The following is a 25,971-nucleotide window of genomic DNA, read 5'->3' as shown; positions in this document are numbered from 1 at the left end:
CCAATTTATCCCGAGTACGCTGATGCCCCATATGTGGGGGTAAACCACTGTTTGGGCGCACGGCAGAGCTCAGAAGGGAGGGAGCACCATTTGACTTTTTTAGCACAAAATTGTCTGTCGTGTTTGGAGACCCCCTGATGTACCTAAACAGTGGAAACCCCCCAATTCTAACTCCAACCCTAACTCCAACACACCCCTAACCCTAATCTCAACCCGATCCATAATCCTAATCACAACCCTAACGATAATCACAACCCTAACCCCAAAACAGCCCTAATCTCAACTCTAACCATAACCCTAATCAAAACCCTAAATCCAACACACCCCTAACCCTAATCTCAACCCTAACCTCAAACCTAACCCTAATCCCAATACACCCCTAACCCTAATCCCAACCCTAACCTTAACCCTAATCCCAACCCTAGCCCTAATCCCAACCCTAATCCCAAACGTAACCCTAATCCCAACCGTAACCCTAATACGAACCCTAATCCAAACCCTAACCCTAATCCCAACTCTATCCCTAACTTTAGCCCCAACCCTAACCCTAACCCTAATTTTATCCCCAACCCCAACCCTAGCCCTAACCCTAACTTTAGCCCCAATCCTAACCCTAAATTTAACCCTAACCCTAGCCCTAACTTTAGCCCCAACCCTGTTATGACCCCAATGGCGAGGGTCTCAGAGGAACGTGGAAGTCTGCAGAATACAAAAATCCAGCTCATAGGGCAGTGGTAACTGGGTTGACCATATATCTACTCCTAACGCCAACACTAGAAGTAGCCGGGGATCATTCCTACGTTGATTCTAGATGACACGCGCCAGCCGGAGAATCTAGCTACCCCTAGTAGAGGAAAACAAAGACCTTTCTTGCCTCCAGAGAAGGGGACCCCAAAGCTGGATAGAAGCCCCCCACAAATAATGACGGTGAGGTAAGAGGAAATGACAAACACAGAAATGAACCAGGTTTAGCACAGAGAGGCCCGCTTACTGATAGCAGAATAAAGAAAGGTAACTTATATGGTCAACAAAAACCCTATCAAAATCCACACTGGAAATTCAAGAACCCCCGAACCGTCTAACGGTCCGGGGGGAGAACACCAGCCCCCTAGAGCTTCCAGCAAAGGTCAGGATATAGATTTGGAACAAGCTGGACAAAAATACAAAACCAAAACAAATAGCAAAAAGCAAAAGGCAGACTTAGCTGATATAACTGGAACCAGGATCAGTAGACAAGAGCACAGCAGACTAGCTCTGATAACTACGTTGCCAGGCATTGAACTGAAGGTCCAGGGAGCTTATATAGCAACACCCCTAACTAACGACCCAGGTGCGGATAAAAGGAATGACAGAAAAACCAGAGTCAAAAAACTAGTAACCACTAGAGGGAGCAAAAAGCAAATTCACAACAGTACCCCCCCCTTAGTGAGGGGTCACCGAACCCTCACCACGACCACCAGGGCGATCAGGATGAGCGGCATGAAAGGCACGAACTAAATCGGCCGCATGAACATCAGAGGCGACCACCCAGGAATTATCCTCCTGACCATAGCCCTTCCACTTGACCAGGTACTGAAGCCTCCGCCTGGAGAGGCGAGAATCCAAGATCTTCTCCACCACGTACTCCAACTCGCCCTCAACCAACACCGGAGCAGGAGGCTCAGCAGAAGGAACTACAGGCACAATGTACCGCCGCAACAAGGACCTATGAAATACATTGTGAATAGCAAACGACACAGGAAGATCCAGACGAAAAGATACAGGATTAAGGATTTCCAATATCTTGTAAGGCCCAATAAAACGAGGTTTAAATTTGGGAGAGGAGACCTTCATAGGAACAAAGCGGGAAGAAAGCCACACCAAATCCCCAACGCGTAGTCGGGGACCCACACCGCGGCGGCGGTTGGCAAAGCGCTGAGCCTTCTCCTGTGACAACTTCAAGTTGTCCACCACATGATTCCAGATCTGCTGCAACCTATCCACCACAGAATCCACCCCAGGACAGTCAGAAGGCTCCACATGACCCGAAGAAAAGCGAGGATGGAAACCAGAGTTGCAGAAAAAAGGCGAAACCAAGGTGGCGGAACTAGCCCGATTATTAAGGGCAAACTCAGCCAACGGCAAGAATGTCACCCAATCGTCCTGATCAGCAGAGACAAAACACCTCAAATAAGCCTCCAAAGTCTGATTGGTTCGCTCCGTCTGTCCATTAGTCTGAGGATGGAAAGCAGACGAAAACGACAAATCAATGCCCATCCTACTACAAAAGGATCGCCAGAACCTGGAAACGAACTGGGATCCTCTGTCTGACACAATATTCTCAGGGATGCCGTGCAAACGAACCACGTTCTGGGAAAACACAGGAACCAGATCGGAAGAGGAAGGCAGCTTAGGCAAAGGAACCAAATGGACCATCTTGGAGAAGCGATCACATATCACCCAGATAACGGACATGCCCTGAGATAGCGGAAGATCAGAAATGAAATCCATGGAGATATGTGTCCAAGGTCTCTTCGGGACAGGCAAGGGCAAGAGCAAACCGCTGGCACGAGAACAGCAAGGCTTAGTTCGAGCACAAGTCCCACAGGACTGCACAAATGACCGCACATCCCTTGACAAGGAAGGCCACCAAAAGGACCTGGCCACCAGATCTCTGGTGCCAAAAATTCCCGGGTGACCTGCCAACACCGAGGAATGAACCTCTGAAATGACTCTGCTGGTCCACTTATCCGGGACAAACAGTCTGTCAGGTGGACAAGACTCAGGCCTATCAGCCTGAAATCTCTGCAACACACGTCGCAGATCCGGAGAAATAGCTGACAAGATAACTCCATCTTTAAGAATACCAACAGGATCAGCGACTCCAGGAGCATCAGGCACAAAGCTCCTAGAAAGAGCATCGGCCTTCACATTCTTTGAACCTGGTAAATACGAGACAACAAAATCAAAGCGGGAGAAAAACAATGACCAGCGGGCCTGTCTCGGATTAAGGCGTTTAGCAGACTCGAGATACATCAGATTTTTGTGATCAGTCAAGACCACCACACGATGCTTAGCACCCTCGAGCCAATGACGCCACTCCTCAAATGCCCATTTCATGGCCAACAACTCCCGATTGCCCACATCATAATTTCGCTCGGCAGGCGAAAACTTCCTAGAGAAAAAGGCACAAGGTTTCATAACAGAGCAACCAGGGCCTCTCTGCGACAAAACGGCCCCTGCCCCAATCTCCGAAGCATCCACCTCAACCTGAAAGGGAAGTGAGACGTCAGGCTGGCACAAAACAGGCGCCGAAGTAAACCGGCGTTTCAACTCCTGGAAAGCCTCCACGGCAGCAGGAGCCCAGTTAGCTACATCGGAGCCCTTCTTGGTCATATCCGTCAAAGGTTTCACAATGCTAGAAAAATTAGCGATAAAACGACGGTAGAAGTTAGCGAAGCCCAAGAACTTCTGAAGACTCTTAACTGACGAGGGCTGAGTCCAATCAAGAATAGCTCGGACCTTGACTGGGTCCATCTCCACAGCAGAAGGGGAAAAAATGAACCCCAAAAAGGGAACCTTCTGTACACCAAAGAGACACTTTGAGCCCTTGACAAACAAAGAATTTTCACGCAAAATTTTAAAGACCAACCTGACCTGCTCCACATGCGAATCCCAATTATCAGAAAAAACCAAAATATCATCCAGATAAACAATCAAAAATTTATCCAGATACTTCCGGAAAATGTCATGCATAAAGGACTGAAAAACTGAAGGCGCATTGGAGAGCCCAAAAGGCATCACCAAGTACTCAAAATGACCTTCGGGCGTATTGAATGCGGTTTTCCATTCATCACCTTGCTTAATGCGCACAAGGTTGTACGCACCACGAAGGTCTATCTTGGTGAACCACTTGGCACCCTTAATCCGGGCAAACAAGTCAGACAACAGCGGTAAAGGATACTGAAATTTGACAGTGATCTTATTTAAAAGCCGATAATCAATACAAGGTCTCAAAGATCCGTCCTTTTTTGCCACAAAAAAGAATCCCGCACCAAGAGGGGAAGAAGACGGACGAATATGTCCTTTTTCCAGAGACTCCTTGATATATGAACGCATAGCGGTATGTTCAGGTACCGACAGATTAAACAGTCTTCCCTTAGGAAATTTACTGCCTGGGATCAAATCTATAGCACAGTCACAGTCCCTATGAGGAGGCAGTGCACTGGACTCAGACTCACTGAAGACATCCTGATAATCAGACAAATACTCCGGAACTTCCGAAGGCGTAGAAGAAGCAATAGACACAGGCAGGGAATCCTCATGAATACCACGACAGCCCCAACTTGAGACTGACATAGCCTTCCAGTCCAGGACTGGATTATGGGTCTGTAACCATGGCAGCCCTAAAACGACCAAATCATGCATTTTATGTAAAACCAGGAAACGTATCACCTCGCGGTGTTCAGGAGTCATGCACATGGTAACCTGAGTCCAATACTGCGGTTTATTTGCTGCCAATGGTGTAGCATCAATACCCCTAAGAGGAATAGGATTTTCTAATGGTTCAAGAGTAAATCCACAGCGCTTAGCAAATGAGAGATCCATGAGACTCAGGGCAGCACCTGAATCTACAAACGCCATGACAGGATAAGATGACAGTGAGCAAATCAAAGTTACAGACAGAATAAATTTAGGTTGCAAATTACCAACGGTGACAGGACTAACAACCTTAGCTATACGTTTAGAGCATGCTGAGATAACATGTGTAGAATCACCACAGTAGTAGCACAAGCCATTCCGGCGTCTATGAATTTTCCGCTCATTTCTAGTCAGGATTCTATCACATTGCATTAAATCAGGTGTCTGTTCAGACAACACCATGAGGGAATTTGCGGTTTTTCTATCACATTGCACCGAATTAGGTGTCTGTTCAGACAACACCATGAGGGAATTTGCGGTTTTGCGCTCCCGCAACCGCCGGTCAATTTGAATAGCCAGTGCCATAGTATCATTCAGACCTGTGGGAATGGGAAAACCCACCATAACATTCTTAATGGCTTCAGAAAGGCCATTTCTAAAATTAGCGGCCAGTGCACACTCGTTCCAATGTGTCAGCACGGACCATTTCCGAAATTTTTGGCAATACACTTCAGCCTCGTCCTGCCCCTGAGACATAGACAGCAAGGCCTTTTCTGCCTGAATCTCAAGATTGGGTTCCTCATAAAGTAAACCGAGCGCCAGAAAAAACGCATCAAGATCAGCCAATGCCGGATCTCCTGGCGCCAGCGAAAAAGCCCAATCCTTAGGGTCGCCCCGTAAGAACGAAATAACAATTTTTACTTGCTGAGCAGAATCTCCTGATGAACAGGGTCTCAAGGACAAAAACAATTTACAATTATTCACGAAATTCCTAAACTTAAACCTGTCTCCGGAAAACAGTTCAGGAATCGGTATTTTAGGTTCTGACCTAGGATTTCTGATAACATAGTCTTGTATGCCCTGCACACGAGTAGCCAGCTGGTCCACACTTGTAATCAAGGTCTGGACATTCATGTCTGCAGCAAGCATAGCCACTCTGAGGTAAAGGGGAAGGAGAAGAAAAAAAAAACTCAGAATCTTCTTTCTTATAATCCCTCTTCTGCAATGCATTAAACATTTAATACTGGCCTGGCAAACTGTTATGACCCCAATGGCGAGGGTCTCAGAGGAACGTGGAAGTCTGCAGAATACAAAAATCCAGCTCATAGGGCAGTGGTAACTGGGTTGACCATATATCTACTCCTAACGCCAACACTAGAAGTAGCCGGGGATCATTCCTACGTTGATTCTAGATGACACGCGCCAGCCGGAGAATCTAGCTACCCCTAGTAGAGGAAAACAAAGACCTTTCTTGCCTCCAGAGAAGGGGACCCCAAAGCTGGATAGAAGCCCCCCACAAATAATGACGGTGAGGTAAGAGGAAATGACAAACACAGAAATGAACCAGGTTTAGCACAGAGAGGCCCGCTTACTGATAGCAGAATAAAGAAAGGTAACTTATATGGTCAACAAAAACCCTATCAAAATCCACACTGGAAATTCAAGAACCCCCGAACCGTCTAACGGTCCGGGGGGAGAACACCAGCCCCCTAGAGATCCCAGCAAAGGTCAGGATATAGATTTGGAACAAGCTGGACAAAAATACAAAACCAAAACAAATAGCAAAAAGCAAAAGGCAGACTTAGCTGATATAACTGGAACCAGGATCAGTAGACAAGAGCACAGCAGACTAGCTCTGATAACTACGTTGCCAGGCATTGAACTGAAGGTCCAGGGAGCTTATATAGCAACACCCCTAACTAACGACCCAGGTGCGGATAAAAGGAATGACAGAAAAACCAGAGTCAAAAAACTAGTAACCACTAGAGGGAGCAAAAAGCAAATTCACAACACAACCCTAACCCTAAGGCTACTTTCACACTTGCGTCATGTGGCGTCCGTCACAATCCGTCGTTTTGGACAAAAAACAGATCCTGCAAATGTGCCCACAGGATGCCTTTTCTTGCCCATAGACTTGTATTACCGACGGATGGCCACACGTCGCGTCCATTGTGCACTGGATCCGTTGTGTTTTGGCGGACCGTCGTCACAAAAAAAGTTCAATGTAACCTTTTTTTTGTACGTCGCGTCCGCCATTTCCGCGCATGTGTGGCCGTAACTCTGCCCCCTCCTCCCCAAGACATAGACTAGGCAGCGGATGCGTTGAAAAACTGCATCCACTGCCCACGTTGTGCACAATTTTTCACAACGTGCGTCGGTACGTCGGGCTGACGCATTGCGACCGCCCCGTACCGACGCAAGTGTGAAAGAAGCCTAAGGCTACTTTCACACTAGCGTCGTACTCGGCCCATCGCAGTGTGTCGGGCCGAAGTACCGACGCTAGCGTTATAAGCGCCGCACAATGGGTGCAGAGGATGCTGTTTTTTCAACGCATCCGCTGCCCCATTGTGAGGTGCGGGGAGGCGGGGGCGGAGTTCCGGCCGCGCATGCGCGGTCGGAAATGGCGGACACGTCGCACAAAAAAAGTTACATGTAGCGTTTTTTTGTGCCGACGGTCCGCCAAAGCACAACGCATCCGTCGCACGACGGATGCGATGTGTGGCAATCCGTCGCAATGTGTCGCTAATGCAAGTCAATTGAGAAAAAAACGCATCCTGCAAGCACTTTTGCAGGATGCATTTTTTCTCCAACGACGCATTGCGACGGAAGCCAAAAAACGCTAGTGTGAAAGTAGCCTAACCCTAACCCTAACCCTAGCCCTAACCCTAAATTTAGCCCCAACCCTAGCCCTAACCCTAGCCCTAACCCTAACCCTAACCCTAACCCTAACCCTAGCCCTAGCCCTAACCCTAACCCTAACCCTAGCCCTAACCCTAACCCTAACCCTAACCCTAGCCCTAACCCTAGCGCTAACCCTAACCCTAACCCTAGCCCTAACCCTAACCCTAATTTTTGCCCCAACTCGTCTCTCCTGCCGGCCGGCAGATGGCAGCAGATGGCGGGTGCACTGCGCATGCGCCCGCCATTTTCTTTGCAGAGGAAGAAGCCGGCCGGCAAGAGGAGACGCAGGAGGACCCGGGGACACCGAGTAAGTATGATAGGGTCCCCGAATCCCCCTATTTCTTTGTCCTCTGATGTGCGATCACATCAGAGGACAGAGAATTACAGATCGCTTTTTTTTTTTTTGCGGTCGCCGGTAAACAGTTAATTACCGGCGATCGCAAAACAGGGGTCGGTAAAAACCGACCCCGATCATGTTCTTTGGGGTCTCGGCTACCCCCGGCAGCCAAGACCCCAAAGATCTTCCGGGTGCCGGGCGGCGGGCACACTGCGCATGCGCCCGCCATTTTTTCCCGGAAAAAAGATGGCGGCGCCCATCGGGAGCCACGAGGAGCACCGGGGGAGATAGGTGAGTATTGGGAGGCTATTGGGGGCCATCGGGGACACTATTTCTCTGTCCTCCGATGTGCGATCACATCGGAGGACAGAGAAATTAAATGGCAAATCGCGTTTTTTTTTTTGTTGTGACCGCCGGTAAACGGTTAATTACCGGCGATCGCAACTCGGGGGTCGGTAAAACCCCCCCGGATCATGTTCTCTGGGGTCTCGGCTACCCTCGGCAACCGAGACCCCAGAGAAAATCCGACTCTGGAGGTCGCTATTCACTTTTTCCACAGCGCCGTTAATTAACGGCGCTGTTGTTTAAGTACCCTTAGCGGCCGCCGTTAAAAGGCGTATCGGCGGTCGTTAAGGGGTTAAGTTAAGGGTACCATCATTTCTGTCCAGGCCTATTTCATGAGTTTTATTTTTTTTTTTAATTCTGTGGAAGCATGGTTGAAAAGCAATGTCTGACTTTCATTTGTTCATTTTCATAGATTTTTTTCAGTATTACTTTTGTCTGATTCAAGTTATTTCTGTGACCATTGTGGCTTTTTCTGGCATTAAATGAAAGGTACCAAAAATTTTGACCACGTGTGTATATATCCACAGAAACATAAAAAATACAGATGCACTAAGACTCGTGTGTAGTGAAACCTCCACCAGGGGGAGCTGGTGAGGGAAGAGAGGTTAAACACTAAGCGTAATAACACAGAGCTCAGGCACAGGTGTCACAGGTAATGAGAGAAGTCAGACAAGCCAGGGTCATACACAGAGATATGAGCACTGTACACAGGGGCAGTCAGGAGAATAATCAGGGACACAAAAGAAATCAGAGCCTACCGGGAACGTGGTAACCAAAACGAGAGACGTAAGACAAAGTTGGGGTACTAGCCAAAGTCAGAACCAGAAGGGGAACGTGGTGTCAGAGACGGAAAACAAGAGGCGAAGTCCAGAGATCAGATCGAGTCATACACGGGTACAGGCAGACAGAGACACAAGGATCACCAAAACCAGGATACAGGTCAGAGGCTCAAGCTGGGAAACATGAGCTATCAATAACACCTGGTCACCAGACTGTGAGAGACTGAAATAGCCCAGCTAGCTCAAGAACGAGGCTGAGGAGAATAACCCCTGCATGACCAGTCCCAAGAGAGGAAAGATGATAATAAACTCTGGACTGGACCATGACATCATGTAATGGATCAAGTGTCTCTGTGAATGCCTATAATAAGTATACAAAGCTAGTGATGAGTAATAAATATCTTATATAACTATCATTAGTTACAAATGGGTTAAGGACATCAGGTAATTATAAATAAATCTATATCCTATAAACTTTGGGTAGTGCCTAGAATATGCTAGGTAGAGGCTGTAGTATTCTATATAAGGATACAGTGGTGTAGTATCAGGGTCTATAGCCTTAATAGAGATATGATATATATATATATATATATATATATATATATATATATATATATATCTATATATATAATTGTCTAAGGGTTTTTCCGTCTGTCTGTCTGTCTGTCTGTCTTTCTGTCTGTCTGTCTGTCTGTCTGTCTGTCTGTCCTGGAAATCCCGCGTCTCTGATTGGTCGAGGCCGCCAGGCCTCGACCAATCAGCGACGGGCACAGCATGGCGACGATGATGTCATAATGGAAATCCCGCGTCTCTGATTGGTCGAGGCCGCCAGGCCTCGACCAATCAGCGACGGGCACAGTGTCGACGTAGATGTCATAATGGTTGCCATGGCGACGATGATGTCATAAAGGTTGCCTCGACCAATCAGCGACGGGCACAGTCTGCCGCGAATTCTGGAATCATCATTGTCCATATACTACGGGGACATGCATATTCTAGAATACCCGATGCGTTAGAATCGGGCCACAATCTAGTATATATATATATATATATATATATATATATATATATATAAAATTGTAAAAAATCTGAAATAACACAGTGGTAGATTGAGCAGGGAATTGGCACTATATGTTGTAAATCCATAAGCCCTTCTGTCAGTATACTGACTATAGACAGTGATAAATGCTAAATAGCTGCTAAAGTTAAAATGCACCAGTGCAAAACTACTGTACTGTTGTATCACAATAAGCTGACCTTTCAGCCTAATATGTTGGCCTCTGCTAAGGATGACGACTAGTGTTGAGCGATACCGTCCGATACTTGAAAGTATCGGTATCGGAAAGTATCGTCCGATACTGGCAAAGTATCGGATCTAATCCGATACCGATACCCGATACCAATACAAGTCAATGGGACTCAAGTATCGGACGGTATCCCTGATGGTTCCCAGGGTCTGAAGGAGAGGAAACTCTCCTTCAGGCCCTGGGATCCATATTAATGTGTAAAAGAAAGAATCAAAATAAAAAATATTGCTATGCTCACCTCTCCGATGCAGCCTGGACCTTACAGAGGGAACCGGCAGCGTTCTTTGCTTAAAATGCGCTCGTTTACTGCCTTCCGTGACGTCACGGCTTGTGATTGGTCGCGTGCCGCCCATGTGGCTGCGACGCGACCAATCACAGCAAGCCGTGACGTAATTTTCAGGTCCTGAATGCCTAATTCTAGGCATTCAGGATTTGAAAATTACGTTACGGCTTGTGATTGGTCGCGTCGCGGTCACATGGGCGACGCGACCAATCACAAGCCGTGACGTCACGGGAGGCAGGAAACGCGCGCATTTTAAAATTACGTCACGGCTTGTGATTGGTTGCATGCCGCCCATGTGACCGCGACGCGACCAATCACAGCAAGCCGTGACGTAATTTCAGGTCCTGAATGCCTAATTCTGCATTCAGGACCTGAAAATTACGTCACGGCTTGCTATGTTTGGTCGTGTCGCGGCCACATGGGCGGCACGCGACCAATCACAAGCCGTGACGTCACGGAAGGCAGTAAACGCGTGCATTTTAAGCAAAGAACGCTGCCGGTACCCTCGGTAAGGTCCAGGCTGCGTCAGAGAGGTGAGTATAGCAATATTTTTTATTTTAATTCTTTCTTTTACACATTAATGTTTTTTCGATACCGATACCCGATACCACAAAAGTATCGGATCTCGGTATCGGAATTCCGATACCCGCAAGTATCGGCCGATACCCGATACTTGCGGTATCGGAATGCTCAACACTAATGACAACCAAATAATCTGATGTATAGGCAAAGATAAATATAGTCCAAGTATTAAAGTGCAGGTGTGCTAATATAATATGTCTCAGAAAATGAAATACTTAGCTGTATTTCCAAGGTGAATACCATGTCCCAGCTGCAAAAATAGACTCATCCCTAGAAATGTCGTGATAAACTTGGCACTCGGTATATAGACAAAAATTAGAGCTTCCTTTTATTTTGTGCATCCAGACAAAATTACAATGATCATTTTAGGTCCGTCACAGGACCTTCATCAGAACATTCTTTAGTGTGAACTGGATGTGAGGGAATGCTCAGTGTGAGTAAATGAGCGTCCGGAATCCTATAACCTGCTGCACCAGGTGTGTGCTGGAAGAGCTGCTGGATGTCAACAAGGGAGGTAAAACGAATCAGGCAGACGCAAGGTAATTGCAGGTGAACAGCACTGTATGTCCGTGTGTTCAGGGTGCCGTGCAGCAGGAGGATGAGCGTTGCCACACATCCAGTTCACACTAAAGAATGTTCTGATGAAGGTCCTGTGAGGGACAGAAAACCTTCATTGTAATTTTGTCTGTATGCACAAAATTAAAGGAAGCTCTAATTTTTGTCTATATACCGAGTGCCAAGTTTATTACTACATTTCTATGGGTTGGATACCCTACTTGAGCGCCAAAAGCCTCATTACTACAGAGTGCCGTGTTTTCCTGTACTAGACTCATCCCTAGTCTGACGAGTTTCTCCCCCATTTTTCTTTCCTTGCGGGTTCATCAGAGGACTTTTACAATTAGGAGGGCCTCAATGGGTCCATGAACTGAGAAAGGGTGTAAATCTACCTTACTCAGAAGCCTCTGTGCACTTTCATACTGGGACTATCTTTGCCCATACATCAGATTATTTGGTTGTCTGTCATCCTTAACAAAGGCCAACTTATTTGGCTGAACTTAGCACTATCTCTGCATAGGATTGGGTACCATATGAGTTGGTTTAAGACTCACCGTGGATCTGTAATTTTTAATATCTGTGTAATTTAGTCAATCACTTTTTGCAATCACTTTATAATTTATGGTTAAATAAAGATGAAGACACAAGAGCACAGTAAAACCAAAAACACTCCGTTGCAAAAAAAATCACAGTAATCAGCAAGTGCTAGTAAAAAGATGTAAAAAACAGGGTATTTGGTTGATATGTTTTTTGCAAAAAATGTATACTAAGCTGTTCCACCAAACGTCAAGTTATACCCATATAGAGCAGTCCTAACTGATGTATGCAATCCCTATCTGATGTATTTAAAAACCTGATCATCTGTATATTACCTGTATGAGCAGGGTTCAGAGAGGAAATGTCCATGTGGACACGCTGAATGGAACAGCTTTTGTGCAGATGGCCCACAAGGAGTGGTGGATAACTCCCTAGTCTTGTAGACACAAGAGAACAATTTTGGAAACAGAAACACATGGGCTACTTGCACTGTGAACAATCCTTCTAAGCTCTTTGTAGAAACAGGAAGTATCTTTTTTCTGCATGCATCTTTCCCCTTTTCAAATCCTGACTCAGCTGCTCCCCTTCACCCCACTTTCAGGGATTTTGCAGTGAGTAGAATTGTAGTACTAGTATTGACTCATGCAGGGAAAAGATGCTTTCCATTTCTACATAGAGCTTAGAGTTAGTCTGTTTTTAATCATGTGATGCCATAGACCTAATGAAAAAGATAATAATTAACTGGGTAGAAGGGAAAAATGAGCAATTTTATGTGCACAGTACCATATAATAGGATAACTATAATATATTGAGAGGATAAAAAGTTTGAGTGCTTCTTTAATGAATACACATATTTATTAATGTCTAAGTGATGACATTGCTCCTTGTGAATGCAGTGTATGAGCTTTATTATCCATTATTTGTGTGTGATTCAACAGACAAATAAATTACTTTATAGGACAATGATATAACAGAATAATTAGGATATAGGATTGTTTTGCATATATCAACAAGTCAGATTACTGCCTTTATTGTGCATCAAATGTATGAAATAAGTGTTGCTTTCAACACAGAGAGTCAGTGAGAAAATTAGCTGGAATATCAAGTAATATTGTCAACAGTGGTGTTATTAATTGAGTTTTTAGTAGACTATGTGTTGTTTACTGGAAAATATATTTAGAAGTGCAAAGTCAATTTTAAGGTAAAATGTCTAGACTATGATGCACTAAAGTGCAGTGAAGCAGAGTTCTAAATTAAATATGCTTGAAACAACTGGTTCAGTGAATTATACTTCTAGATGAAACAGGCAGAATATACAGTGGGTACGGAAAATATTCATACCCCTTTAATTTTTTCATTCTTTGATTCCTTGCTGCCATTTAGTAAATTCAAAAAAGTTCATTTTTTTCTCATTAATGTACACTCTGCACCCCATCTTGACTTAAAAAAACAGAAATGTAGTAATTTATGCTAATTTATTAATAAAATAAAATGCCATGAGTCTTCTTGGGAATGATGCAACAAGTTTTTTACACCTGGACTTGGGGATCCTCTGCCATTCTTTCTTGCAGATCCTCTCAAGTTCTGTTTGGTTGGATGGTAAACATTGGTGGACAGCCATTTTCAGGTCTCTCCAGAGATGCTCAATTGGGTTTAGGTCAGGGCTCTGGCTGGGCCAGTCATGAAAGGTCACAGAGTTGTTCTGAAACAACTCCTTTGTTATTTTAGCTGTGGGCTTAGGGTCATTGTCTTGTTGGAAGGTGAACATTTGGACATGTCTGAGGTCCAGAGCACTCTTGAAGAGGTTTTCATCAAGGATATCTATGTACTTTGACTTTGCCGCATTCATGTTTCCTTCAATGACAACCTGTTCCTGCAGCTGAAAAACACCCTCATAGCATGATGCTGCCACCACCATGTTTCACTGATGGGATTGTATTGGTGATGAGCAGTGCTTGGTTTTCTCCGCACATACCGCTTAGAATTATCACCAAAAAGGTCTATTTCAACTCATCAGACCAGAGAATCTTATTTCTCATAGTCTGGGAGAACTTCATGTGTTTTTTAGCAAACTCTATTTGGGTTTTCATATGTCTTGCACTGAGGAGAGGCTTATGTCGGGCCATTCTGCCATAAAGGCCCAACTGGTGGAGGGCTGCAGTGATATTTGACTTTGTGGAACTTTTTCCCAACTCCCTACTGCATCTCTGGAGCTCGGTCACAGTGATCTTTGGATTCTTCTTTACCTCAACCAAGGCTCTTCTCCCACGATTGCTCAGTTTGGCTAGACAGCCAGGTCTAGGAAGACTTCTGGTGGTCCCAAACTTCCTCCAATTAAGAATTATGGAGGAAAATGTGCTCTTAGGAACCTTGAGTACTGCAGAAATTATTTTGTAGCCTTGGCCAGAGGTGTGCTTTCCCTGGTCTCTGATCTCCTTGGCCAGTTCCTTTGACCTTATGATTCTCGTTTGGCCAAACATGCACTGTGAGCTGTGAGGTCTTATATAGACATGTGTATACCTTTGCCAATCAAGTCCAATCAGTTTAATTAAACACAGCTGGACTCCAATCAAGGAGTAGAACAATCTCATGGAGGACCACAAGGAAATGGATAGCATGTGACTTAAATATGAGTGTCTGAGCAAAGGGTCTGAATACTTATGACCATGTGATATTTCAGGTTTTTTTTATTAAATTTGTAAAAATGTTTACATTTCTGTTTTTTTTTCAGTAGAGTGTACATTAATGAGAAACAATGAACTTTTTTGAATATACCAAATGGCTGCAATGAAACAAAGAGTGAAAAATTGAAAGGGGTCTGAATACTTTCCGTATCCACTGTACATAAAATAGACTAAAATAACATTTTTTTAACCCCTTCATGACCCAGCCTATTTTGACCTTAATGACCTGGCCATTTTTTGCAATTCTGACCAGTGTCCCTTTATGAGGTAATAACTCAGGAACGCTTCAACGGATCCTAGCGATTCTGAGACAGTTTTTTCGTGACATATTGGGCTTCATGATAGTGGTAAATTTAGGTCGATAATTTCTGCGTTTATTTGTGAAAAAAATGGAAATTTGGCAAAAATTTTGAAAATTTTGCAATTTTCACATTTTGAATTTTTGTTCTGTTAAATCAGAGAGCTCTGTGACACAAAATAGTTAATAAATAACATTTCCCACATGTCTACTTTACATCAGCACAATTTTGGAAACAAATTTTTTTTTGCTAGGAAGTTATAAGGGTTAAAATTTGACCAGTGATTTCTCATTTTTACAACAAAATTTACAAAACCATTTTTTTTAAGGGACCACCTCACATTTGAAGTCAGTTTGAGGGTTCTATATGGCTGAAAATACCCAAAAGTGACACCATTCTAAAAACTACACCCATAAAGGTGCTCAAAACCACATTCAAGAAGTTTGTTAACCCTTCAGGTGTTTCACTGCATCAGAAGCAATGGAAGGAAAAAATGAACATTTAACTTTTTAGTCACAAAAAATGATCTTTTAGCAACAATTTTTTTATTTTCCCAAGGGTAAATGGAGAAACTGGACCACGAAAGTTGTTTTACAATTTATCCTGAGTACGCTGATACCTTATATGGGGGGGTAAACCACTGTTTGGGCGCACGGAAGGGCTCGGAAGGGAAGTAGCGCCATTTGACTTTTTGAATTAAAATTTGGCTCCAATCTTTAGCGGACACCATGTCGCGTTTGGAGAGCCCCCGTGTGCCTAAACATTGGAGCTCCCCCACAAGTGACCCCATTTTGGAAACTAGATGCCCCAAGGAACTTATATAGATGCATAGTGAGCACTTTAATCCACCAGGTGCTTCACAAATTGATCCGTAAAAATGAAAAAGTACTTTTTTTCACAAAAAAATTCTTTTAGCCTCAATTTTTCCATTTTAACATGGGCAACAGGATAAAATGGATCCTAAAATTTGTTGGGAAATTTCTCCTGAGTACACCGATACCTCATATGTGGGGGTGAACTACTGTTTGGGCACATGGTAAGGCTCGGAAGGGAAGGAGCGCCATTTGACTTTTTGAATGAAAAATTATCTCCATCGTTAGCGGACACCATGTCGCGTTTGGAGAGCCCCTGTGTGCCTAAACATTGGAGCTCCCCCACAAGTGACCCCATTTTGGAAACCAGAACCCCCAAGGAACTTATCTAGATGCATAGTGAGCACTTTGAACCCTCAGCTGCTTCACAAATTGATCCGTAAAAATGAAAAAGTACTTTTTTTCACAAAAAAAATATTTTAGCCTTAATATTTTCATTTTCACATGGGCAACAGGATAAAATGGATCCTAAAATTTGTTGGGCAATTTTTCCTGAGTATGCCGATACCTCATATGTGGGGGTAAACCACTGTTTGGGCGCACGGCAAGGCTCGGAAGGGAAGGAGCGCCATTTGACTTTTTGAATGGAAAATTAGCTCCAATCATTAGCGGACACCATGTTGTGTTTGGAGAGCCCCTGTGTACCTAAACATTGGAGCTCCCCCACAAGTGACCTCAGTTTGGAAACTAGACCCCCCAAGGAACTTATCTAGATGCATAGTGAGTACTTTAATTCCCCAGGTGCTTCACAGAGGTTTATAACGCAAAGCCGTGAAAATAAAAAAATAATTTTTCTTTCCTCAAAAATGATTTTTTAGCCCAGAATTATTTATTTTCCCAAGGGTAACAGGAGAAACTGGACCCCAAATGTTGTTTTCCAGTTTGTCCTGAGTACGCTGATGCCCCATATGTGGGGGTAAACCACTGTTTGGGCGCACGGCAGGGCTCGGAAGGGAAGGCACACCATTTGGCTTTTTGAATGGAAAATTAGCTCCAATCATTAGCGGACACCATGTCGCCTTTGGAGAGCCCCTGTGTGCCTAAACATTGGAACTCCCCCACAAGTGACTCAATTTTGGAAACTAGACCCCCAAAGGAACTTATGTAGATGTGTGGTGAGCACTGTGAACCCCCAAGTGCTTCACAGAAGTTTATAATGTAGAGCTGTGAAAATAATAAATACGTTTTCTGTCCTCAAAAATATTTTTTTAGCCCAGATTTTTTTATTTTCCCAAGGGTAACAGAAGAAATTTGACCCCAAAAGTTGTTATACACTTTCTCCTGAGTATGCTAATACCCCATATGTGGGGGTAAACCAGTGTTTGGGCACATGACGGGGCTCGGAAGTGAAGTAGTGACGTTTTGAAATGGAGACTTTGATGGAATGCTATGCGGGCATCACGTTGCGTTTGCAAAGCCCCTGATGTGTCTAAACAGCAGAAACCAGCACAAGTGACCCCATTTTGGAAACTAAACCCCCAAAGGAACTTATCTAGATGTGTGGTGAGCACTTTGAGCCCCCAAGTGCTTCACAGAAGTTTATAACGCAGAGCAGTGAAAATAAAAAATCATTTTTCTTTCCTCAAAAATAATTTTTTAGCCTGCAATTTTTTATTTTCCCAAGGGTTACAGGAGAAATTTGACCCCAGAAGTTGTTGTCCAGTTTCTCCTGAGTATGCTGATACCCCATACATGGGGGTAAATCACTGTTTGGGTGCACGTTGGGGCTCGGAAGGGAGGGAGCACCATTTGACTTTTTCAACGCAAGATTGGCTGGAATCAATGGTGGCGCCATGTCGCGTTTGGAGATCCCCTGATGTGCCTAAACAGTGGAAACCCCTCAATTCTAACTCCAACACTAACCCCAACACACCCCTAACCCTAATCCCAACCCTAACCGCAACACACCCCTAACCCTAGTCTTAACCCTAATTCCAACCCTAACTCTAATTCCAACCCTAACCCTAAGGCTATGTACCCACGTTGCGGATTTGTGTGCGGGTTTTTCGGCACCATTTTTGAAATATCTGCAGGTAAAACGCACTGCGCTTTACCTGCAGATTTACCGCGGATTTCCAGTGTTTTTTGTGTGGATTTCACCTGCGGATTCCTATTATGGAGCAGGTGTAAAACACTGCGGAATCCGCACAAAGAATTGAAATGCTGCGGAAAATACAAACCAGCGGTTCTGTGCTGTATTTTCCGCACCATGGGCACAGCGGATTTGGTTTTCCATAGGTTTACGTGGTACTGTAAACGTGATGGAAAACTGCTACGAATCCACAGCGACCAATCTGCTGCGGATCCGCAGCCAAATCCGCACCATGTGCACATAGCCTAATTCTAACCCTAATTCCAACCCTAGCCCTAATTCTAACCCTAACCCTAATTGTAACCCTAACCCTAATTGTAACCCTAACCCTAACTGCAACCCTAACCCTGATTCTAACCCTAATTCTAACCCTAATTCTAACCCTAACCCTAATTCTAGCCCTAACCCTAAGTGCAACCCTAACCCTAAGTGCAACCCTAACCCTAAGTGCAACCCTAAGTGCAACCCTAGCCCTAAGTGCAACCCTAACCCTAAGTGCAACCCTAAGTGCAACCCTAGCCCTAAGTGCAACCCTAGCCCTAAGTGCAACCCTAACCCTAAGTGCAACCCTAACCCTAAGTGCAACCCTAACCCTAAGTGCAACCCTAAGTGCAACCCTAACCCTAAGTGCAACCCTAGCCCTAAGTGCAACCCTAGCCCTAAGTGCAACCCTATCCCTAAGTGCAACCCTAAGTGCAACCCTAACCCTAAGTGCAACCCTAACCCTAAGTGCAACCCTACCCCTAACCCTACCCCTAACACTAACCCTACCCCTAACCCTAACCCTACCTCTAACCCTAATGGAAAAACAAAAATAAATATATTTTCTGTATTTTATTATTGTCCCTACCTATGGGGGTGATAAAGGGGGGTTATTTACTATTTTTTTTTATTTTGATCGCTGTGATAGAACCTATCACAGCGATCAAAATGTACAGGGAACGAATCTGCCGGCCGGCAGATTCGGCGGGCGCACTGTGCAGTGCGCTCGCCATTTTCCAAGATGGCGGCGCCCATGCGAGAAGACCGAGGACACCGGGAGGGACACCGGGACTAGGTAAGTATAGGGGGTGCGATCGGGCAGCGGGGGGGTAGAGGGGAGGACGGGGGAGGGTCGGAGGGGAGAGGAAGGCACTTAGGACAGGACGGAGGGGTAGGGAACAATGACGGTGGCTGCAGATCGCCGCCGTCAGTCGGTGGGGGGGCCAGATTGGGGTCTCCAGCCATGGCCGATGCTATTGCAGCATCGGCCATGGCTGGATTGTAATATTTCACCAATTTTCATAGGTAAAATATTACAGATTGCTCTGATTGGCTGTTTCACTTTCAACAGCCAATCAGAGCGATCGTAGCCACGGGGGGGGGCGAAGCCACACCCCCTGGGCTGTAGTACCACTCCCCCTGTCCCTGCAGGTCGGGTGAAATTGGAGTTAACCCTTTCACCCGGCCTGCAGGGACTCAATCATTCTGTGACACAGCATATGCGTCAAAGGTCGGATTGGCACCGACTTTCATGACGCATACGCTGTGTCACAGGTCAGGAAGGGGTTAATATTATAATTCTTTCACAATCGCAAGACGTTTAGTGGATGCCTTATTGAAGTCCTTGAAATACCCACTGATTGCTCAAAAAGCTTTGCATTGTAAGGCATTCGACCCAATCGCCTGAGCTGCATACCTCTTGGGGGTGTTTTGGAGCAAATGACAGTGGTGGTAAATAACTATCTCAGGAATTGATGAAGGAAGTAGAGTTTAGGTTTCCTAGGTAACTAAGCCGACTTCTTTGTTGGTCAAAGTTTCAGTGGTAGAAATAGGCTGAACCCTATTATGGAGGGTTTCCTCTGGGAAAAAATGGCTAGAAGGTTGAAAAGAAGTGCTCTGCTTTACGGCCGGCGCTTACACAGTGCAGAGAAGCGGACGCCGGGGGACCCGACAGACACCGGAATGTAAGTATGTAGTGTTTGTTTTTTTTACATTTACACTGGTAACCAGGGTAAACATCGGGTTACTAAGCGCGGCCCTGCGCTTAGTAACCCGATGTTTACCCTGGTTACCCGGGGACTTCGGCACCGTTGGTCGCTGGAGAGCTGTCTGTGTGACAGCTCTCCAGTGACCACACAACGACGAAACAGTGACGCTGCAGTGATCGGCATCGTTGTCTATATCGCTGCAGCGTCGCTTAATGTGACGGTACCCTTAGTAATGAAAGTGAGAAGTGGAATGAGGGAGGCGATAGTACTATGAATGCAGAAAGGGGAATAGAGAAATACATTAGTAAATACAAAAATTTTATATATGCTGGAAGCCTCTCCAACAAGAGTGAGTAAAATAAATGAATAATGTTGAAAGAGTAATACAGTATGATATTGTTGAGAGAATTGGCGACATGGCTGGATGATAGCTTAGACAGCTTAGACTGGCCTGTTAATTTACAGGGCTGTAGCATGTTCAAGAATAACCATACAAGTGGAGGGATTTGTTTATATGTTAAAACTTCACTAAAACTCATTCTGCATAATAATATACAGTGACATGTAAACGGTTGGGCACCCCTGGTCAAAATTACTGTTATTGTTAAGAGTTAAGCAAATTGAAGTTTAAATGATATCTAAAAGACATAAAATGCATTTCCTTTGTTTTTAGGCAATAAAAAATAAATACATTGTATTTTTTTACATTCTAAAAATTACAAAAAGAAAAATAGGCTGATGCAAAAGTTGTGCAAAAGGCTAGGTAATGCAAATTTCTCAGCTTTATAAAACCCAGCCTCAGATAACTTAGTGCCAAGAACTGCAGCCATTAATTTTTCTAAGCAGTTGCTTAGCACTATAAAAATGAAAATGGTGTAGGTCCACAAAGCAGGAGAAGGCTATTGGAAGATAGCAATGTGTTTTCAAGTTGCCCCTTCCTCAGTTCGAAATAGAATTAAGGAATGGCAGCAGAGGTGAAAATAAGGTCTGGAAAACCAGGCAAAGTTTCAGTGAGAGCTGCTCATTAGATTGCATTAGATTTTGCTTGACTGCAAAAGACCTTCAGAAAGATTAAGCAGACTCTGGAGGTACATTATTCTACTATTCAGAGACATCTGCACAAATATGGCCTTCAGAAGAGTTATCTGAAGAAAAAAATGTCTGCATCCTTTCCATAAATTCAGCATCAGATTTGCAAAAGAACATCTAAACAAGTCTGATGCATTTTGTAAAAATATCCTGTGGTCCAGTGAGGTGAAAATAGACCTATTTAGCCACAATGTAAAATATTTTTGTGGAGTAAAAAGGGAACAGAATTTCCAGAAAAAAATATCTCAACAACCACTAAGCATGGGGGTGGATCTATAATGCTTTGGGGTTGTGTTGCAGCCAATTGCATGGGGAATATTTCACGTGTAGAGTAGTGTTGAGCATTCCGATACCCCAAGTATCGGGTATCGGCCGATACTTGCGGGTATCGGAATTCCGATACCGAGATCCGATACTTTTGTGGTATCGGGTATCGGTATCGAAACAACATTAATGTGTAAAATAAAGAATTAAAATAAAAAATATTGCTATACTCACCTCTCCGACGCAGCCTGGACCTCACCAAGGGAACCGGCAGCGTTCTTTGCTTAAAATGCGCGCGTTTACTTCCTTCCGTGACGTCACGGCTTGTGATTGGTCGCGTGCCGCCCATGTGGCCGCAACGCGACCAATCACAGCAAGCCGTGACGTAATTTTCAGGTCCTCAATGCCTAATTCTAGGCATTCAGGATTTTAAAATTACGATCCGGCTTGTGATTGGTCGCGTCGCGGTCACATGGGCGACGCGACCAATCACAAGCCGTGACGTCACGGGAGGCAGGAAACGCGCGCATTTTAAAATTACGTCACGGCTTGTGATTGGTTGCGTGCCGCCCATGTGACCGTGACGCGACCAATCACAGCAAGCCGTGACGTAATTTCAGGTCCTGAATGCAGAATTAGGTGCGTTCCGCAGCTTCTGATTGGTCGCTACGCGACCAATCACAAAGCAGTGACGTCTTCTAAGGTATTTCAAGCGCTTGAAAGACCTTAGGTGACGTCACTGCTTTGTGATTGGTCACGTAGCGGTCACGCGACCGCTACGGACCAATCAGAGCGCAGTGACCTCATCTAAGGCCCTTCAAGCGCGCATTCTTAGGTACAACGGCTCCCGGTTACGGAGGTAAAGTCCAGGAGCCGCCGGAGAGGTGAGTATATCCCTATTTTTTATTTTAATTCTTTATTTTACACATTGATATTAATCCCGATACCGATTCCCGATACCACAAAAGTATCGGATCTCGGTATCGGAATTCCGATACCCGCAAGTATCGGCCGATACCCGATACTTGCGGTATCGGAATGCTCAACACTACTGCTCATGACTAGTAAATAGGTTAGTTGGGGAGTATGCCAAAAAAGAGTCAGGTTGTACAGCTCTAGCAAAAATTAAGAGACCACCACATTAAAAAACTGTCATGGGCAGCCCAATTTCCAGACCTGAACCCCATTGAAAACCTCTGGAATGTAATAAAGAGAATTATGGATAGTCACAAGCTATCAAACAGAGGAGAACTGCTTAAATTTTTGTGCCAGGAGCAGTGTAAAAGACTGGTGGAAGCATGCCAAGACACATGACAGCTGTGATTAAAAATCATGGTTATTCCACAAAATATTGATTTCTGAACTCTTCCTGAGTTAACCCCTTAGTGACAGAGCCAATTTGGTACTTAATGACCGAGCCAATTTTTACAATTCTGACCAGTGTCACTTTATGAGGTTATAACTCTGGAACGCTTTATCGGATCCCGCTGATTCTGAGATTGTTTTTTCGTGACATGTTGTACTTCAAGTTAGTGGTAACATTTCTTCGATATTACTTGCGATTATTTATGAAAAAAATGGAAATATGGCGAAAATTTTTTAAATTTTGCAATTTTCAAACTTTGTATTTTTATGCCCTTAAATCAGAGAGATATGTCACAAAAAATAGTTAATAAATAACATTTCCCACATGTCTACTTTACATCAGCACAATTTTGGAAACAATTTTTTTTTTTGTTAGGGAGTTATAAGGGTTAAAAGTTGACCAGCAATTTCTCATTTTTACAACACCATGTTTTTTTTAGGGACCACATCACCTTTGAAGTGATTTTGAGGGGTCTATATGATAGAAAATAACCAAGTGTGACACCATTCTAAAAACTGCACCCCTCAAGCTGCTCAAAACCACATTCAAGAAGTTTATTAACCCTTTACGTACTTCACAGGAACTAAAACAATGTGGAAGAAAAAAATTAACATTTTACTTTTTTTTGCAAACATTTTACTTCAGAACCATTTTTTTTAATTTTCACAAGTGTAAAAACAGAAATTTAACCACAAATTTTGTTGTGCAATTTTTCCTGAGTACGCCGATACCCCATATGTGGAGGTAAACCACTGTTTGGGCGCACCGCAGAGCTTGGAAGTGAAGGAGCACCGTTTGACTGTTTCAATGCAGAATTGGCTGGAATTGAGATCGGACGCCATGTCGCGTTTGGAGAGCCCCTAATGTGCCTAAACAGTGGAAACCCCCCACAAGTGACACCATTTTGGAAACTAGACCCCCCAAGGAACTTATCTAGATGTGTGGTGAGCACTTTGAACCCCCAAGTGCTTCACAGAAGTTTATAACGTAGAGCCGTGAAAATAAAAAATCGCATTTGTTTTCACAAAAATGATTTTTTCGCCCACAAATTCTTATTTTCACAAGGGTAACAGGAGAAATTAGACCACAAAAGTTGTTGTGCAATTTCTCCTGAGTACGTCGATACCCCATATGTGGAGGTAAACCACTGTTTGGGCGCACGGCAGAGCTTGGAAGTGAAGGAGCACCGTTTGACTTTTTCAATGCAGAATTGGCTGGAATTGAGATCGGATGCCATGTCGCGTTTGGAGAGTCCCTGATGTGCCTAAACAGTGGAAACCCCCCACAAGTGATACCATTTTGGAAACTAGACCCCCCAAGGAACTTATCTAGATGTGTGGTGAGCACTTTGAACCCCCAAGTGCTTCACAGAAGTTTATAACGTAGAGCCATGAAAATAAAAAATCTCATTTTTTCTACAAAAATGATCTTTTTGCCCCCAAATTTTTATTTTCACAAGGGTAACAGGAGAAATTAGACCACAAAAGTTGTTGTGCAATTTCTCCTGAGTACGTCGATACCCCATATGTGGAGGTAAACCACTGTTTGGGCGCACCGCAGAGCTTGGAAGTGAAGGAGCACCGTTTGACTTTTTCAATGCAGAATTGGCTGGAATTGAGATCGGATGCCATGTCGCGTTTGGAGAGTCCCTGATGTGCCTAAACAGTGGAAACCCCCCACAAGTGATACCATTTTGGAAACTAGACCCCCCAAGGAACTTATCTAGATGTGTGGTGAGCACTTTGAACCCCCAAGTGCTTCACAGAAGTTTATAACGTAGAGCCGTGAAAATAAAAAATCTCATTTTTTCTACAAAAATGATCTTTTTGCCCCCAAATTTTTATTTTCACAAGGGTAACAGGAGAAATTAGACCACAAAAGTTGTTGTGCAATTTCTCCTGAGTACGTCGATACCCCATATATGGGGGTAAACCACTGTTTGGGCGCACCGCAGAGCTTGGAAGAGAAGGAGTGTCGTTTTACTTTTTCAATGTAGAATTGGCTGGAATTGAGATCGGACGCCATGTCACGTTTGGAGAGCCGCTGATGTGCCTAAACAGTAGAGACCCCCCACATATGACACCATTTTGGAAACTAGACCCCTTAAGGAACTTATCTAGATGTGTGGTGAGCACTTTAAACCCCCAGGTGCTTCACAGAAGTTTATAACGTAGAGCCGTGAAAATAAAAAAATCGCATTTTTTCTACAAAAATGATCTTTTTGCCTCCAAATTTTTATTTTACCAAGGGTAACAGGAGAAAATGGACCCCAGAAGCTGTTGTACAATTTGTCTTGAGTACGCCGACACCCCATATGTGGGGGTAAACCACTGTTTGGGCGCATGGCTGAGCTCGGAAGCAAAGGAGCGCCATTTGACTTTTCAATGCAAAATTGACTGGAATTGAGATCGGACGCCATGTCGCGTTTGGAGAGCCCCTGATGTGCCTAAACAGCAGAAACCCCCCAAAAGTGACCCCATTTTGGAAACTAGACCCCCCATGGAACTTATCTAGATGTGTAGTGAGAACTTTGAATGCCCAAGTGCATCACAGAAGTTTATAATGCAGAGTCGTGAAAATAAAAAATATATATTTTTTAACAATAAAGATTTTTTAGCCCCCAAGTTTTTATTTTCACAAGGGTAACAAGAGAAATTGGACCCCAAAAGTTGTTGTCCAATTTGTCCTGAGTATGCTGGTACCCCATATGTGGGGGTAAACCACTGTTTGGGCGCATGGCAGAGCTCGGAAGGGAAGGAGTGCCATTTTGGAATGCAGACTTTGATAGAATTGTCTGCGGGCGTTATGTTGCCTTTGCAGACCCCTAATGTACCTAAACAGTAGAAACCCCCAACAAGTGACCCCATTTTGGAAAATAGACCCCCCAAGGAACTTATCTAGATATGTGGTGAGAACTTTGAATGCCCAAGTGCTTCACAGAAGTTTATAATGCAGAGTAGTGAAAATAAAAAATATTTTTTTTCCCACAAAAAAGATTTTTTTAGCCCCCAAATTTTTATTTTCACAAGGGTAACAAGAGAAATTGGACCCCAAAAGTTGTTGTCCAATTTGTCCTGAGTATGCTGGTACCCCATATGTGGGGGTAAACCACTGTTTGGGCGCACGGCAGAGCTCGGAAGGGAAGGAGCGCCATTTTGCAATGCAGACTTTGATAGAATTGTCTGCGGGCGTTATGTTGCGTTTGCAGACCCCTAATGTACCTAAACAGTAGAAACCCCCACAAGTGACCAAATTTTGGAAACTAGACCCCCTAAGGAACTTATCTAGATATGTGGTGAGAACTTTGA

Source organism: Ranitomeya variabilis, chromosome 6 (genome assembly GCF_051348905.1).
Source record: "Ranitomeya variabilis isolate aRanVar5 chromosome 6, aRanVar5.hap1, whole genome shotgun sequence".
Classification (NCBI taxonomy): domain Eukaryota; kingdom Metazoa; phylum Chordata; class Amphibia; order Anura; family Dendrobatidae; genus Ranitomeya; species Ranitomeya variabilis.
This window is presented reverse-complemented; position numbering follows the sequence as displayed.